A 17,596-nucleotide genomic window follows, 5' to 3' on the forward strand; every position below is an offset into this window, starting at 1 on the left:
ACTTTTGTTCTGGGGAAAAAGGACAAGCCACATTATGAGACCACTTTCCTTCTGTGAACAGCAGTTCAGTCTTGCAGTAGATAAATATCCCTGGCTCTGCTCTGCTGTGGATTATTATCTCTGCCAGGCATAAGCCTGGAGGGGATCATGCATTTGGTCGTGTGTTTATCTGTCCACAGCTAATCTCACATACTACTGGACCTGTCAGCCTAATATTTTTTGTGCACATTTATGACTGTATGCTCAAGGACCTCCCGTGGTTGCAGTGATTCACAATTTTTGGAAAACCTATTTTATAATGTGATTCCTTATGAGCCTACAGTAAAGCTTAGATGCTCATCTTTTCAGCAGTCCTCGCCATTTTACAGTATACATTATGACATAGCAAAAGGCATTTCTGGCAATCGGCTAGGCTAAAAAACAAGGCTTACCCAGTCTGTTGCATTGGATGTCCATAGAAAAGTTTGGTCTCATCTTGAACTGGAGCATGTGCAGATTAATTCTATACCTGATGTTTTGATTCACTAAAGTAAGGCACGATATGAGATGAATAAATCCCTGTTTTTGTTATCTTCACTGCTATCTTGACTGTAAGGGAGCCGGGAGGGACAACTGAGTGAGAGTCAACTCTTCTTTGTTTGGGAGAAGAGAGGGAGGTAGAGAGGGGTTTTGTGTTACAACAAAATGTTCTAAATAAATAACAATGTTTAAATTGAGAAGTGTGGACTTATCATCCCGTTTATTGTTTCCTTATCAAAGGTGCAGTGTGTAGGATTTAGTGGCATCTAGCAGTGAGGTCACAAATTGCAACAAGCTTAATATATACTATACTATACAAAAAACACTATTACAAACTTTGCATACATCTATATAAGAGAACTTACACACCTGGCAGAGATCTGCACTCTACTGAGTGCCCTCTTCTAGTTGCTGATAGTGACAGGAGAAAGAGCAGTAATTTTCTCTCTGATTGTTGCCTGCCTTCCCTCGAGTAACGTTGATAAGCTTTTTCATGCATTTCACTCATGGAAAAAAAAGGGGGGTTGGTAAGGAGAAGTCAAAGATAGAGGAAGAAGAAGGAGGAGGAAAGGCAGCTGATGAGGATGATGATGACTGCTTTTGACGGCGATAGCTAAAATAAAGAAATATATCCCCATCTTAGCATTTCATCTCTGGTTGCCAGTTTATATTACTATGATATTACTGACTACTTCATTGGCTTATCTGTGTTATCCTCAGGCGTGAGCATTCTGAGTTATCCTGAATCTGGGTTGAAGAGGAAAGATACCTATCATACTCAGGCTGTCAAACTTAACTTCATCACAGAACCTCTGAGTGATGCATATGTTGTATTAATTTCCTTGTTTTTGCTTTGTTTGCTTTTTAATCCAGTAATTTCATGCTTAAACACTTCCAGTATGGGATTTTTGCCATCCTGCAACAGGACTGTCACTTTTTCATGATCTGATTTCAAGAATTTGTGGTTTTGTTGGTTTTGTTTAAGAAAAAAAACATACTTTTGTACAACCGAGGGTCCTATTTTTGCAGTTTTGGTGATCATCCCATTTGGTTACGAGAACATTTTGCAGACTCAACTCACAAATATGGTGATTTAAGACTCAACTTGAAAAATTCAAATATATTTACAACTCTACTTTGACTATAACACCAATGACACCAAGACTTTACTCAGACTTCAGCCTTTTTGACTTGGAATGAATTAATATCCCAAGCCCAAAGATTAACAATTCATAAAACATGTGCAGTGAATCAACTCATTTTCCAGACTGCATTCAGTTTGAATTAATCAGACAACAGTCAATCACATTGCACAAGAAGGGGGGAACATATTTGGCAATGCAGCAGACAGGCAAGAAATTAATTGTTTAGGACTTGAAACACAAAGTTTTGGACTTTGGACTTGACTTGGGAGTAAACAGCTAAGACCGTAGACTTACATGTGATTTGACAAACTTGCAAGACTTTGTCCACCTCTGATGGTGTCTGTGTAGAGAAAACACAAAACATGGTGAAAGAGGTGAAAATTGCAGATATTCTTTAAAGGTCAACTTTTGCAATGTGGTGTCATGCATCCAATTTTCATTGCATTGGTCAATTGTAATGGATGGTCCCCATTTTTCACTGGCCAAAGAACAAGGAAAAAATTTGATGACAATCTCTGGGAACATCTGATGGGCATTTTTCAATATTTTCTGACATTTTGATATCTAAACAAAAAGTAGCTGACAGATGAATTGATATGCTTTAATAAGGTCAATTTTAATGCATCCCTGGGTCTCCATATTGATGTCTATCTAATGGAAATGACAGCCAAAACAACAAACAAAGGATACAGATGGTAAAAAAAAGAGTGGAAATTTGTCTGTGAGAATAAATTTAAGTGAACCAGATTAAAAAAACAGATTACCAGCCAGGGTCAAGCCTCCCACAGTTTTCCTCGTTCAGGTTCACCTCCTTCTCCCATGAATTAGTCCCAAGCTGTATCCAAACAGCCTTTTCTTACCACAAGCCGACAGGATGCAGAATGGGCTGCTGGCGGCATTAAATCCCATGCTGTTGATGAGATCGGAGTTACTGGCTCTCATTGGGGACAATTAAACCTCAGTACCACCAGCAGCCTTTACTGAAAGGTCAACAGGAGGGAGATGGAAGAAAGAGCCAAGAGGGAGAAAAAGAGGAGAATAAAAAGTAGAAACCGTTGACAGCCTATTCACAGTTCATGTGCAATTCATTTTAGCAGAATGAAAGGAATAATGAGAGCAGGACAATAGGCATGCAGTGCATTTCAGAAGTGTGAAATGGAGTTACAGGCGAAGACACTAATTACATTTGAGGCAGACTCTGCTAACTTCATGAATTCAGTGCACAGGGGATGACTAATAAAGCTCAACTTCAAGATTTTATTGTCCCTAATGGGAAAATTAGCTTGCTGCAAGGCATCCAACAAAATGCATTAATTAGGAAAACATGAAGAGATTAAAAACACAGCAACATATGGATGTGACAGAGAATGGTCTGGCAACACACGAGCTGAGAGATATTTGAATGTTACTGTGAGAATATTTAAGTCTGATCCTGCTGTTTAATCCCCAAAAAACAATCAGGGTTTCTAATGAAGGACAGATTTGTACACTTTCTCCTGTGGTGTATCGTTATAATTTGACTGATGAGTGACTATAACATAAATACCCACAAAAAGTTTAAGTTAAAGAAATGTCGCTAAATGCAACAAGACATCAATTCCAAAATACAATCATAATAATCAAGTCATAATACAGACCCCCTACACATTTAATTAAAAACAAAGAGAAGCAATTAGGGGCCACCATTATTACTACCAGAATTAAACTGTTAGTCACACTCAGTAGAAAATATAATCTAACAGAATAGGAGAATCAATTCCAAAGATTTGACTTGTGGCAGTAAATTAAAATACAGTCATGTTGGACAAATGAAACATCTTTAAGCGGATGCATGCACATTTCCAGCTCTATATTTTCATTCTGGGGCTCTACTGGAATATCTTTGCATGATTTACAGTTAAAAACTGCTTATTTGTCTTATGCTGGCTCATTACATCAAGTCAAATCAGTTTTATTTAACCCAATCACCAGAAGAAAACGTTGGCATTGAACATTTCTGTAAACCATGCTGAATATTTCAACACGTGTAATACGTATCATATCAACATTTCTACAAACGTAGCATATTAACATTTCTACCCGTTGAATAATGATGTTTTATGGTGTGACAACGCTGCGGTTAAGGTCTGGTTAGGTTTAGGCACAAAGACCACTTGGATAGGGTTAGGGAAAGATCATGCCGATGTCTCACTAAAAACACCCGGTTTTCTCGCCAGAAAAACAGCTGCAAATGTCCTGACGTCTCGCTAAAAACACCCACTTTTGTCGGTTGAAACGTGAAGCGAGCATGGGTTTCGAGATGGTCTCGAACCATGCTCTCTGCCCTTCCGCCTTCTAATAGGGAAGATCAGCTCATATAGATCGCATGTGAACTACGTCACTTTAGAAATGTTGAGATGATACATTTTGTTGACATTTTGATATGATGTTCAGAGTGGGCTGAGGCCCTGGCTTTTGACTTTCAGGGAGCTTTTTTACACACGTTCACCTCAAGTTTTGGAACCTTGACCATGTTTAACATAGATATCCAACATCATAACAGTATAGAAATTAAGAAAAATTTTAAAAGGCATAATATATCCCCTTTAAAATTCTGGCAGTTAATGCATGATGATCTTTATTTCACTTTTTTGTACAGTATGTGCTCTGCAACATGCCTTGTTTAGTGACTTCATGACATTATATTTACAAAAGTGCTTGATCGTTCTGAAAATCTGACTAACTTTTTCAGGATGTCTTCTCACTGTCAGAGCGCTTTCGAAAAAACAAATGTCCTCTGATCTATTTGGCCATGGCCACGATTCAGATGGTGTTAATTATTTTAAGATCCCCATACAACACCAATGTAGAAGCCTCAATACCTTCAGCATTAAAATTTTTGCAGGGAGGCTGCTGGTTTTAATTGTTACAAGACAAAAGCCTTTTCTATTTGTAGTGGTAAAGTAACATTTACTCCGATCCACAGATTAGTTCTCTTCTGTGCCTTCCACAGGTTGATTTCTTAAGTGCAGCTCATCAAAGTGATCTTTGGATCCAGCTCATCAGGTGGCAAGAAAAAAATATAGCTCTGGGTGTCATCAACAGAAATCAATGAGGTCTTGTGTCCTGATAAGATGACCTGGATAGACAATCATGTGCTATAGAGGACAGAGGGTCTGCAGGGACGTGTCAATGAAATCACCTCCTGATGTGATTGGTTTGAGTGTAAACCTATAGACAGTCCTCCGTGGCACATACACCTGCCCAAGACAGAGCATATAAAAACTGAACAAGATGAGGAAAGCAATTCAGTCTTATTGGAAACTGCATATAAATGTGAACTTACCTGGAAGTATAATTAAAATCATCGCCGGACCCTCTGCAGTTTGCCTACCAAACCTCATCTGGGAGTGGACGATAATAGTAATAAATTGATAATAGGATCAAATAAATAAAATATAAAGAAATAAAATAAAAGTTTCTAAGCGATGTAAGAGGATATGATCAACTTAAATCTAAAAGAACTAAAATCTAGCAGTCACCTCTGTCAGCAATAGGTCATTAGTAACCTTAACAACAGCTGTCTCTGCACTATAAAGTGCTCTAACACCAGACTGGAAACAGTTAAAAGCATTATTATTATTCATAAAAGATATCAGTCGGGATGAAATTACTTTCTCCAGAACCTTAGATAAAAAAAGTCAATTTGGAGATTGGTCTGAAGTTACTTAAGGACAGGGGGTCCAAATTAGGTTTCTTTAGTAGCGGGTGAATAATAACATGCTTAAAACTATTTGGAAAAGAACCAGAAGCAAGATAATTTTTTTTAAAAATTGCAAAATAACAGAGTCAACAGTGGAAAATACCTCCTGGAGTAGTTTAGTGGGGATGATGTCTGAGATGCAGGAGGAAGAGTTCATATGATGAGACTGTATCCTCTAACATTGAGACTGTGATGGGTTGAAACTGGGAAAAACAGGTAGAACCAACATGAGAAATAGAAAGAATGCAGTGGTCAGGTTGGATTTGGGATACGATACTCTCAACCTCATTAACAAAATGAGCGAGAAATTTTCCTCACAGTCAGGTACAGAAAGAGAAGTGGAGGGACCATTAATTACTGAATCAATTAAATAGAACTTTAGGATTGTGGTAATTTCAGGATTCCTGGAGAAATAGGCCAATCTCCCATCCTTAAATGCTTTCTGATAAGTCAATATATGGTTTTTAAGGGTGTTATTTGTTATTTCGGACTTGTTTACCTTCCAGTGATGTTCAGATTTCCTACAGTCTTTTTAGTGCTCGAGTGTGATCGTTCAACCGGAGGAGGTTATTTGATTTTTGTTTCCTAGTTTTAAACTGTGCAATTTGGTCAAGGATGAATGGGCACTGATCGTTACATAAAGTTAACAGAGCATCTGGATCGAGAGGAAATAAAGTGGAATTAAAGGAAGATGAATTAAAAGCATTACAGAATTTAGCTGCAGAACCAGCGTTGAGAATGTGAGTATGTGTTGTAGGGTGGAGACTAGGAATAGAAAGCTGGAGTGGAAGTTTGGAAACAACAGCTTTATGGTCAGTTACCAGCATATCCAAAAATGACCTTTAGAACATTTGGCCCCTTTAACAGATTGAATAAGGTTAAAAGACTCTATAAGATCTAAAAAAAGATCTAAAAAATGAGAGTTGAGGGAAGGGGAACATACATGAGTATTAAAATTACTAAGAATAAGCACCCTGTCATATTTAGGTATAACAACAGATGATAAGCATGATAAGCTACATGTGTATTGTATGAAAAGTTTGCAAACAGCATTTTAGCCCCTAGAATATTTGGATGTAGACCATCATTGCCTGTGTTCCCAAAAAAGGTTAAAATTGTCAATGTAGGAGACATTATAGAAGGTGCAGGTCAAGGAGAGCCAAATGTGCATCAATAGTAGCCTGCTGAAATGTCCGTAACCATGGTTGTAATTGGGGAAAGCTGATTATGGATGTCATTGGTACCAATATAAACAATAACACTGGGAAAACTAGATAAAACCTCAGTAGCAGATCAGCGTGTTGTTGCTATTCTCACTCTGATATTTTTGATTATTGTATCACCTAAGATTAAGCTTGTAGGCTGACTTGAGGATCTGGGGGACTCTGGTTTCTCAGGTCTGGCAAAACCACAAAAACAAGTGTACCAGATTCAGTATTGATTCCTCAGTTGCCGTCTCACAGATCCATGCTGACGCTCTCCAAAATTTAAATTCTTTTTTTTTTGAATGTCAGCACTAATCTTTTCCTTTCAGTGAGATTTGTAACTTGGTCCGTCATTGTTTGTGACAGATTAGTCTACATTACTTTGTTTGAGTTTGGTCTACCATCTGTTCAGAGTGGAGCGGCTGACTGCGCACGTTTTGGAAACAAGACTGGAACGAGTTCAAGACAAGTTCAAGATCTACAAAGACATCAAACTCTGCTGAACATTTTAAACTCATCCACAGTAACGATCCATCCATCACACACCGTCTGCCGTGGTCTGGGCTGTATTGAGTCTGATATTGACAGTGTTAGGATGAAAGAAAACTTTTTATCATCACTGTGCGAAGAAAAAAGTAATTCTGCTTCACAAGTTAACAGGCAGATAAATAATGTATTTGTTGTCAGGTGTTTTATGAGGTGATGTGAGTATTTGATCACTCACAAAACACACACATACAAACACAAATGCTCTGCTAATGAGGCATCAGGTGGCTAATGTGAGAGATGAATGATTGTGACCTGGAAGTCATTAGTTTGAGCCTGACAGACTGAAACACCAGCACTCCTTTTCCCGTAATTACTACTGCTGACATACCCTTGAGCAAGGTCTTTCACACCTGTTCCAACATAATAACGTGTGAGTATAACTTCCTGCTCTCTCATTCAACCTGTCTTCAACAGCCATCTACGCTTTGCAACGTTACGCTTGCTTGACAAGTAATTTTCTTCTACTTATTTTTGTGGCATCTTGCAAACTTATCTAAATGTATGTTGTTAATAACCAATAAGTAGTTCAGTGTTTTCCACCACAATATAGAAAACGCTTAATAATCAATAATAATCAGTTCAGCAATACAAAACTTAAGACATTTGATTTTAAAAATACCATTTTAGAAACAAAACTGTAATTTAAGTTACTGCATATTCAGCAGCTAATGTTTATATCCTCCCCACTTGTGTCTTTATAATACTAAATAATAGTAGATGCATTTTTTAGCTGTCCTCACTTTTGATTAAAGAAAAAGAAGACAAAAAAAGCTGCAAAGTTTAGTGAAAATTAGTATATAAACTCAATAAAGATCATCAGTTGTAAAGCAGCAGATCTTAGTGAAATTTGGTGAAAGAAAAAAAAAGGATGCACCGTAAGCAGAGTCTTCTTCAAGTAGTAAATAAAACCACTGTAGTTGCGGAGATGAACAAAACCCAGTTTATTGAAAATGTAATAGATCACCAGAAGGAAAGCGGTCACAGTGACCAAAAAATATAGAAGGACACATTCTTCTTTCCAGTTTGTCTGCATGCCTTATATTAGGAATCAGTTACATAGATGTTCATTGGCCAACGGCTGAAAATGTAGTTGGCTTCCAGACCTCTAAATCACAGCTCACATCTTCAATTTTTCCATTTCATTGCCAGAATTACTGTCATCAAAACCTTTCTCTGCCAAGTACCTGACACTTCAATGCTGTGCCACCATGTTACTGTGACAGTAAGCTAATATAAAAAAAAAAAACTTCTTCATCATTGTTTCTGACTTTATTTATAGTAGCAGTTAGACAGCAGTGCCACCATGATGCCAAACAGGAAAACAAGCAACCTGCTAAACCCTATTAACTTCTCAGCAAAAAACATTAGAAAAACAGTTCAACAACTTTGACATTTTTACACTAAAACATGTTAAAAACAAATAGTTTGAGGAATAGCAGGGGCGCTGAGGACTTACAGTTTTTCTCAGCTGCTTTGATATCCTTGACATTTGCAAAACTAAGTGCATTTCTCAAAACAATTCGTACAAACAGCACTACACTACACAACCTGCAAAAGCCCGTAACTTGCTCAAAATCCTTTTATCCGTTTATCTCTCAGAAGTAAATATTTATGTCAGTGCCATCAGAATGACAAGTCCTTGTGTAATTGTTTACAGACAAGTGTTACAGTATATGTACAGCATGCATCTATATAAAGTATATTTACTGTTATGGTAAAATGCAAGTGAAATACTGTAATATGAAGCATTACAGTAAGTATACAGTATTACAGTATACAGTATATGTTGGATAACATACCTGCTCCGTCTACGAAATGTGTGAATGATTGAGGACACAGTTGTTCTCCCAACATTTTGGCTGCATCCTTTGACCTTTTGACCTGCCTCGGCTGTTGTAAGGTCACGATTGAGAACATGGTTCACAATCGTGGCCTTACGTATTTCATCAGGAACGTGCTAATGTTCTTGGCCTCTTCTACCTCTTCCTCTGTTTTGCTTTCCTGCCCTTCTCCACACAGCACTTCTTCTTCCCGGCTGTTGACCCTGTTCATTTCCTTGTTGTTCTTCCATTGTCAGAAATTGTAACACTGTGTTGTGCTCTGTCTATATACGCTCACCAGTTGAAGGTTCATGAGATGCAGCTCTGAGCTATTTTAGAGAACGGGTTGATCATTGGTTGATCTAACACTTCACACATTCCCCCTTCATTAGTGAAAGTCAAATTTCACCTCAATCAATTCAGGACACATTTACAAAAAAGAAATGTACAGAAAATATGCTTGACAGATTATGACAACTGGTTCAACCATTTTGCATGTGATGACTTCTGCAGTGCATTAATGCCGAGATGTTTTGTTTGGTAAGACTATTCAACAGCGAACCAGTATAATACATTTTCATCAACATGACAGCAAACGATAACTTAGGAAACAGCAGACAATTGTAGAAATCATTTGCATGAATGTGCCAAAGCATTTTCAATTTGCTCAAAAGAATGAGAAATTGCTTTTATGATGTACACAAATGACTAGATGATGTGGAGGTTGAACAAGTAGTTTTGACAATTTCAATTTCAAGCGACTGAGAAAAACTGTAACTTTATAAAATTAATTAATTAATATGGTCTCGGGTCACTAAAGACACGCATTTAAGGGGTAAATGTTAATTGATCCTGGCCACCACAACAGAAAATTATACTGAAAGTTGTCTCTTTTGCTGCCAATCAGTTAGAGCAAAATAGCTCCTCCTCCTAAAAAAAAGAAAAAAGGCTATCCTGAGCACAATGTATCAAGGGCTGAGTAATGACCTGAGAACCAGCGGGTTTAGTACAACCTTTACTACTTTTAATAAAAGCTACTTCAGCTATACCAAGTGGAAGAACATCCTTTTCCATGATGCATCAAAGTCATCAACCCAATCTCCAGGGACATGACTCCTCTCTGGCACTCTCTGACTTGTCTCCACTCTGTTATTACACTTAAAAAGGTACCTCAGCTTCACAGGCTTACACACTTCCTGTTTGGCATTCTGCTTCCCAGGTAATGGCTGGAATTACATCAGCTTTCCTCTTTGAAGACTATATTTCACAAAATAAGCTTGACACAGCACAGTTTTAGTTTGCTGATGAAGTGAGACTCAACTGTGTTACTCAAAAGCACTTAAAGTGGATTAAATGATACAAGACCTGTGAGCTTCCTGCTACATGCAACCTCTCTGACCTTGACCTGATCTCTGTGGTCTTTCTGTACAAAAGAAAGCAATCATTTGATAGATCAATGCCCTTTCCACAAGTCAGACTGAAGATTAAAGTGCAGAATAAGAAGAGGAAAAGAGCATCAAACAAGAGGTAGAGGGCAAAAAGATGGACAGAAGGCAAAGGACAAAAAGAAGGGGAGAGAGCTTTTGAAGAAAAAGTAGCAGGTAAAAAAGCAAGAGATTATACAACAGGAGCCTGTAAGTGGGCGTAAAATGGTATAGAGAAGAGCAGAAGAAGAGCAGAGGAAAAGAGAAAGTCAGAGTTTCTTTGAAGTGGTGTTGGACTCCCAGCGGACTGTAAAGCTCAGTAGTTTTACTCTTAATGGGAGGATTGTTCCTCCACTGTGTTTCATTAGTTTAGGTTGTCAGACATTTTTTAAAACATCTAGAATAATTTGCAAGCGCCTCAAAATTAAGAAAGCAAAACAGTTTTTTGGGGTTTTTTTTTTTTTTTGGTTCATTCCATTTAGCGCCGCCTATCTGGGGTCAGGCCACAATGGCAGCGGGCTAAGCAAGATCCTCCAGACATCCCTCTCCCCAGCAATATCTACCAGCTCCTCCTGGGGGATCATGAGAAATATAATCTCTCTAGTGTGTTCTGGGTCTACTCAAGGTTCTCCTAACAGTTGTCATACCTGGAAAACTTCCAAGATTAGCTACCCAGGAGGCATTCTTATCAGGTGCCTGAACTACCTCAGCCAGCTCTTTTGGATCCATCCATTGGATTGGCAGCTCCTTACTCCATCTCTAAGGATGAGCCCAGCTCCCATTGTGGAGGAAACTCATTTCAGCCGCTTGTATTCATGAACTCATTCCTTCAGTGACTACCCAAAACTTGTGACCACAGGTGAGGTTTGGAGCATAGATCAACTGGTAAATTGAGAGCTGAACAGTTACCTCCAGAAAGGTGGTTTTGAATGCAGTCCGCTCGGTTTCCATGTCCCAAACCTGATGCATAACAAACGACTCCATGTGTGGGAGTTAAAGACAGTGACCTCCCCCAGTTCACCCTAACTATACGTTTTGGTTTACCAGGCCTGTCCCACAGTCACCTCTGCCACCTGATCTAACTCACAGACAGGTGGTGATCAGTTGACAGCTCTGCTCCTCTCTTAACCTGAGTGTCCAAGATATACGGCCACAGATCTGATGATCACAAAGTTCATCATCAATCTTTGACCTAAGGTGTTCTGGTTTTTGTTATTGGCCATAACAAAGATGGTTTTATGGCCAATCCATGACTAATACAGAAGTCCAATAACAAAACACCACACAGGTTCAGATTAGGCTTGTTGTTCCTCCCAGTAACATACCTCCAGGGTTCTCCATCTTTGACTACATGAGTGTTTAAATCCTCCAGCAAAGCTATGGAGTCCGTAGGCAGAGCCATGTCCAGCAAGGAGGCCAGGTACTCCAAACTGCTGTAAGGTGTACAGATACTAGAGCCTTCCCCTCAGCAACACAGAATTACATAGAGGTGACCCTCTCCTTCTCCAGGGAAAACTCCACCATGGTGGTGCTCAGCAGGAGATTCATGAGTATCCTCTCTCATCCTGGACAGCTTTTGTTATTGAAAGAAAAAAAACAGAGAAAATAGGTGCCAAATCAAATGGCAATTTACAACAGAATTGCAATTCGTTGTTCACAGTGATGAACCCAAATGGAATTATCACCCACTACAGGTCTACTGAGCCTTGTAACATTTAGCTCATAGTTTTGGCTTTAAGGCACATTTACTGCACGGTTCAAACTTGTCTCCAGCAGCAGCATCTAGCTCTTTTTTAGCAAACAAGCTCTGATTGAGGTTAGAAAACTTTGAAAACTTAAGTGCTTTGTTCTTTTGCAGCCTTTGAAAGTGGTAGGTAGTTGGTAGTAGTAGTAGTTGGTAGTAGTAGAAGTAGAAAGAAAAAAGCTGACATTCGAGGAATTGTTGTTTTCAAGGTAGGTCAGACAGGAACACTAGAAAGAGGAATCTTCTCTCTGCCTCTTTGACGTGCTCCTGTCAGTGTTGTAATCTTGTTTCATACAGATAAATGCTGTCTGTCTCATGACCTACTGTGAGGATCAATATTAGCATTGACTGATCTGGTTGCTATTATGTCCAGCCTAGCAGGGAGGACTGCCCGGTTTTTATACTTAACACACCAGGCAGTCCCGTCAGAAAGAACTCAAGTGTCTGAGTGAATGAAAAAATTGTCCAAGTGTTCAGGTTGAAGCAAATAAGAAAATTCAGATACAATCAGGTCCATTTATTTCTGCCTCTGCAGAACAGCTTGTGATGCTGTGAAACTGTCTGAATCTCTTTGTCTCTTTCTGTCCTCTATGGTTCGTCTTTACTGTATCCTTTATTTCAAGTGCAGTAAGGAATAACAGACAAAATGTAGCTGTCCTCGGCCTTTGATGCTGGTTCTTTCACTCCTCGTCTCTCTGTCAGCCCCATCAGTGATACAAGCCCCCTCCCAGGCGTTATTATCGACCCCACCACAGAGACACTACTCACACCAAACCATTACCTAATCCCAGCCATCTCTAATCTTAACCTAAACAAACCTGTTTTATTCTTCAAAAAATCTCCAAATCTTCATTCTTAAAGAAAACATATGTGATTCCTGTGATTTCTCACTGTGACTTTCTCTTTACTTTGTCTTACTGACTGTGATTAGTGTCTTCCTGCAGGAAACACAACATTTGAATGTGTTACACTATACAATACTGGAAATAAGCTTCAACTAAACAATAATTTTGTAATTTTCAAAAGTTTGTTTGACCAATTACGGCACTTTTACCCACAAAATCCTGGTTAGATATGTAAAATTACCCTCTAGACAATTCAGCGGCAAGATGCATCTTCCCTCCAAGGTTTGGTAAAAATTGGACCACTCATGGCCCATATGTAATTATAATTATGGGCTGAGATGATTAGTCAGTTTATTGATTGAACTATTTTTATTTTTGCTTAATCATTGGAACCATTAATCCAAATGCCAAACATTCTCTGTTCCCAACTTCTTTAAAGGATGTGAGGATTTGTTGCTTTTCTCTGTTTTATATCTGAACACATTTGGGAATTGGACTGTTTATCAACTGGATTAATCCAACAATAATAAAAATAATCATTAATTGCTGCATAAAACAGCAGAACATGGAGCTTCAAGATGCCTTCAAGATTTTGTCAAAATTAGAATGTGGTGCAGTAGCATTTATGGTGTTTTAAAGTAACTAATACGGTAACAAAATTGCTGCTTGGATTATGTTCACAGGCAATATTTTCTTGAATTAATGAAGTGCTACATTTATATATTCACTCATATGTTCAGTATCAACATTTTTACAACTCGCCAAATACTTTAATTAACAACATTTTCTCATTATGTTGAGAGAAAACATAATCCATTCCAGCAAACACATTTACTGTTGCAATTTAGTCGTATATGAACATTTTTAAATACAAGAAAACATAATCAAACACTTGAAAGCTTCACATTTAATCAAAATCAGAGCAATATGGTTTAAAATGGAATTAAAAAAACAAGGTTTTATTTCTTGGATATGTGTTCAATATTTTGAGCGCACGTTTATATGTGCATCTCTCACCTTTTTTTTTTACTTTTCTGTGTGAATTTGTGTACATGTCTTTGTGGGTGTATGAGAGAGAGAAGGCAGAGGTGGCAGATAAAGCTGACAACTTCCAACCATACTCACATACTTTTTCAGACGGGGGATTGGAGGTAGATAACATTGGGAGAATACACATACAATTCACCACACAACCTAGTGGACTAAGCGAAAGGGAAAGTAGCTGCATTTTTCATGCATAACCTACACATTTCAGACATAGAAAAAGTCAAATGAAAATATATTAAAAAAAAAAAAAAAACATGAAAGGAGAAAATAGACTTGAGTGCTTGGCAATCCAAAAGCCGAATAAGAGAAATATGGATGGCCCATCTGTATATTTTCATTTGAAAATAAATTTATTACTGCACTGCCACATGGCAATTCAATCCATAGGGAGGACAGAAATAAATATATGAATATCTAAACAGGTGGACAGATTGGAAATTCCTCCACACTCCTCTCTATTGGCTCCTTCAGATGTGAATAAAAGCAGGAAAAAACATCTCCTTTTCAGAAACACAACAAGAGGCTGAATAAAGGCGATGGCAGGCCCAGATAAAGTATTGCCAAATCTCTCTATCTACTTTTCTCTTTTTCCTGTTAACCTTTATTCATTCAGAGAGACTTTCCCTCATGAGCTCTGTTTTTCTGTCCATGTTTGGCACTATGGGTGCTGAGCTGTTTGTCTCCTCTTATGTCTTTTATGTAAATTTAACTGCAAACTAACACACATAAACTTTTTCAGCCCAATCCCGACCTTGATACCTGAAAAAAAAAATACACATACCAACACACTGGTAAGCTGGGTGCCACATGATTCAAGACACTTAGATGAATCAATGAATCCATCCATCCTTCCAATACCACCAGTTTTTGGAAGAACACACCTTCAGTTTATTCAGATACTTCAGTTCAAGTCCAAGAAGATCTTGAAATCTTTGCTACTAACAAAACACGCTCTCCATTGAACTATGTGTCATTTTCAGTCCTTTGAGACGTTTCTAAACAGACTAAAAGTGCCCAAACTCTTTGTAAAGAAGGAACATGTCACCCAGTGCAGCGGTGTGGCTCATTGATGTGTTTTTAATAGTTTTTGGTCCATGGCACAGAGGAATAAGATAAATCAGACTTTGGATATACACACAGTACTTATAAAGAGGATTAATTCACTGTTGGTTTGGCTCTGCACATGAGATTTGTTGACAATAAGAAAAATACAGAGAATCACCAGCCATGTCCTTCAAGGTTCAAAAGCCAAAATTCAACCTAATTTTTCCAGAACTTTTCCAGAAGATTTTGGCAGCACACAGACTGTATAACGTGAATGTTTCTCTCAGGTCAAAACAATAATCAGATGGATCATTTTAAGTCAGGAAAGCCTCCTCAAAACCACAAGATTTGACTTGAAATACAAAATGGGAAGGAAACAGTCAGAGGGACAATAAGAGAAAGTAAAATATCCCAGAATAAAATATCCCAGATTTTTCATGGCTTTTTCCCAATTTTTCTGGGTTAATATTTCTGACCTTTCAGAAATATTTCAGTCAGCGTGAACTGATCTTCCAGGGTTATCCTAAACTTTTTAAGATTATTTTTGGATGATTTCAGTGATATCACTGTTGTTTAAAAGATATTCTGGACTTTTTAGGGTTATCCCGGTCTTTTCAATCTTATTCTGGACTTTATGCAGGTAACTCCACACTTTTAACATCACTTTGGTGTGCATACATTTTCACTCTTGACCTATAGTCTTATTGCAGACTTGTCAATGTTATTCTGGACTTTTTAGGGTTCTTACTGATCTCTGAAATGTATGTGGCTATTCTCAGTATTTTACCAAATGTCTGTACTGTCTAATCCAATTCTTGAGCAAATGCAATCAATTGATCAATCAACAAACAAACCAGTGTATTATATTTTTCTGGAAGTCAGGAAGAATTGTCCTGATAATCCAGACTCTCTGCATCTCCATCCTAACTAAAACCCATTTTTCCTTCTCTCCTTCCACAATTGCTGTACTTTTGATCTTTCCATATCTTCAACCAGACTCCTCACTATACCTTAATTTCTGAGGCCAACTTCAGCCAGTCCAGATTAAAGGAAGATCAGAGGAGTTGTTGGAGGGTTGTCAATTGTAAAGCCAATGAGCTGATGAGCAGTGAGATCTGAACTTATACAATAGTGATTTGTCTTGCACCATATGGAAAAAAAACAGTTTTCTGAAAGTAAAAAAACTCTTTATATACTTCAATAAAAGTTGTATTGTACATACATTTAACAAGAACATCTCTGTGACAGACACTACCAGTTTTAAAACACCCACATTGTTCCAGTTTTTGTTGAAATTTAGGCTGTTCAACTCCAGTGAATAACCTTAAATCCTAAAATGGTACAAAGGGAAGTGGTAAACTGTCAGAGGTAAAAAATAGATAAATAAATAAATAAAATAAAAAGGTTTAGGTTGCCAAAAATTGTAAAATAATGTTATAAAATGGCCTTTTTCAGGGATGACGTAATGGTTTAACAACTCACAGCTTTTCTGCAGCAATGGACATAAATTAAGTCTTGAAAGTTGATGCTTACAATTACTACAGGTGTTCCCCTGTCTGTATAAAAGCCTGGATGATGAAACATGATGGTCTGGGGTCTCTTTTGCTGGATCCAGATTTAGTGACTTGTACAGAGTGACCGGCACTCTGGACCAAAAGGGCTACCACAGCATTTAGCAGAGCTGTGCAGTGCACTTTGGTCTACAGGGTCAGCCAGGGGTTCATCCTACAGCAAGATAATGACCCAAAACATACGTCCAGGCTGTCAGAGCTACCTTAGAAGAAAAGAACAAGACAGTAGGCTTCAAATCATGGAGCCAATACAGTCATTGAGTTGGTTTGTGATGAATTGGACAGAAGGGTGAAAGTAAAGCAACCTGCAAGTGCAACACATTTGTGGGAACTTCTGCAAAAGTGTTGGGTTGAACTTTCCAAACAATATTTGATTTCCATCGAAGAAAGAATGCAACAAGTATGTTCAGCTGTCTGAAAAAGGTGGCTACTTCGAAGAGTTAAAAGTTAGATTAAATTTTGTTATTGTTAAAAAGATTCTTTTTTTAAAACCTCCAATTGTTTATTTGTTCAATGCTTTAATGTCAGAGTACACTGAGACATTAAATTATGTACATTTCAATAAAAACTGGAAAAATTGAGGTGTTCTAAAACTTTTGACTGATTGTGTATAAGCCTTTTTATAACCAGCTGGATGACTTTTGAGTTTTGCCTCGAACCTGTAGTTAATGTATGTGGAGCCCCTTAAGTTATAAAATGAGACTCTTTCAGTACAAACCTACAAACTAAAATGTCAGTCAGCTTCTCGTCTCTCTGTCATTGTCTGTCCGTTCCCCTCCCTCCCACCATCTGTCTGAACGTACTGAGTGCTTCCAGGTGTCTGCGTCCCTTTGATGGCACTTGTGCCTTGAAGACAAGGCCATTCAATCTGAGCAACCCTGAGATTCAATGAAAGTTTGTGTGTCATAAATTTCTACATGGTGCAGAGAAGGGCAGGGTTT

At 38.1% G+C, this 17,596-nt stretch overlaps 1 protein-coding gene across 1 annotated transcript in view; it reads left to right on the plus strand.

Moving 5' to 3' along the window:
* The window catches only part of sgcd (sarcoglycan, delta (dystrophin-associated glycoprotein)), a 184,231-nt gene that overhangs the window by 48,683 nt on the left and 117,952 nt on the right, over positions 1-17,596 (plus strand). The gene's annotated exons all lie outside the window — the stretch shown is intronic.

Source organism: Thunnus thynnus, chromosome 13, assembly GCF_963924715.1.
Source record: "Thunnus thynnus chromosome 13, fThuThy2.1, whole genome shotgun sequence".
NCBI classification, from domain to species: domain Eukaryota; kingdom Metazoa; phylum Chordata; class Actinopteri; order Scombriformes; family Scombridae; genus Thunnus; species Thunnus thynnus.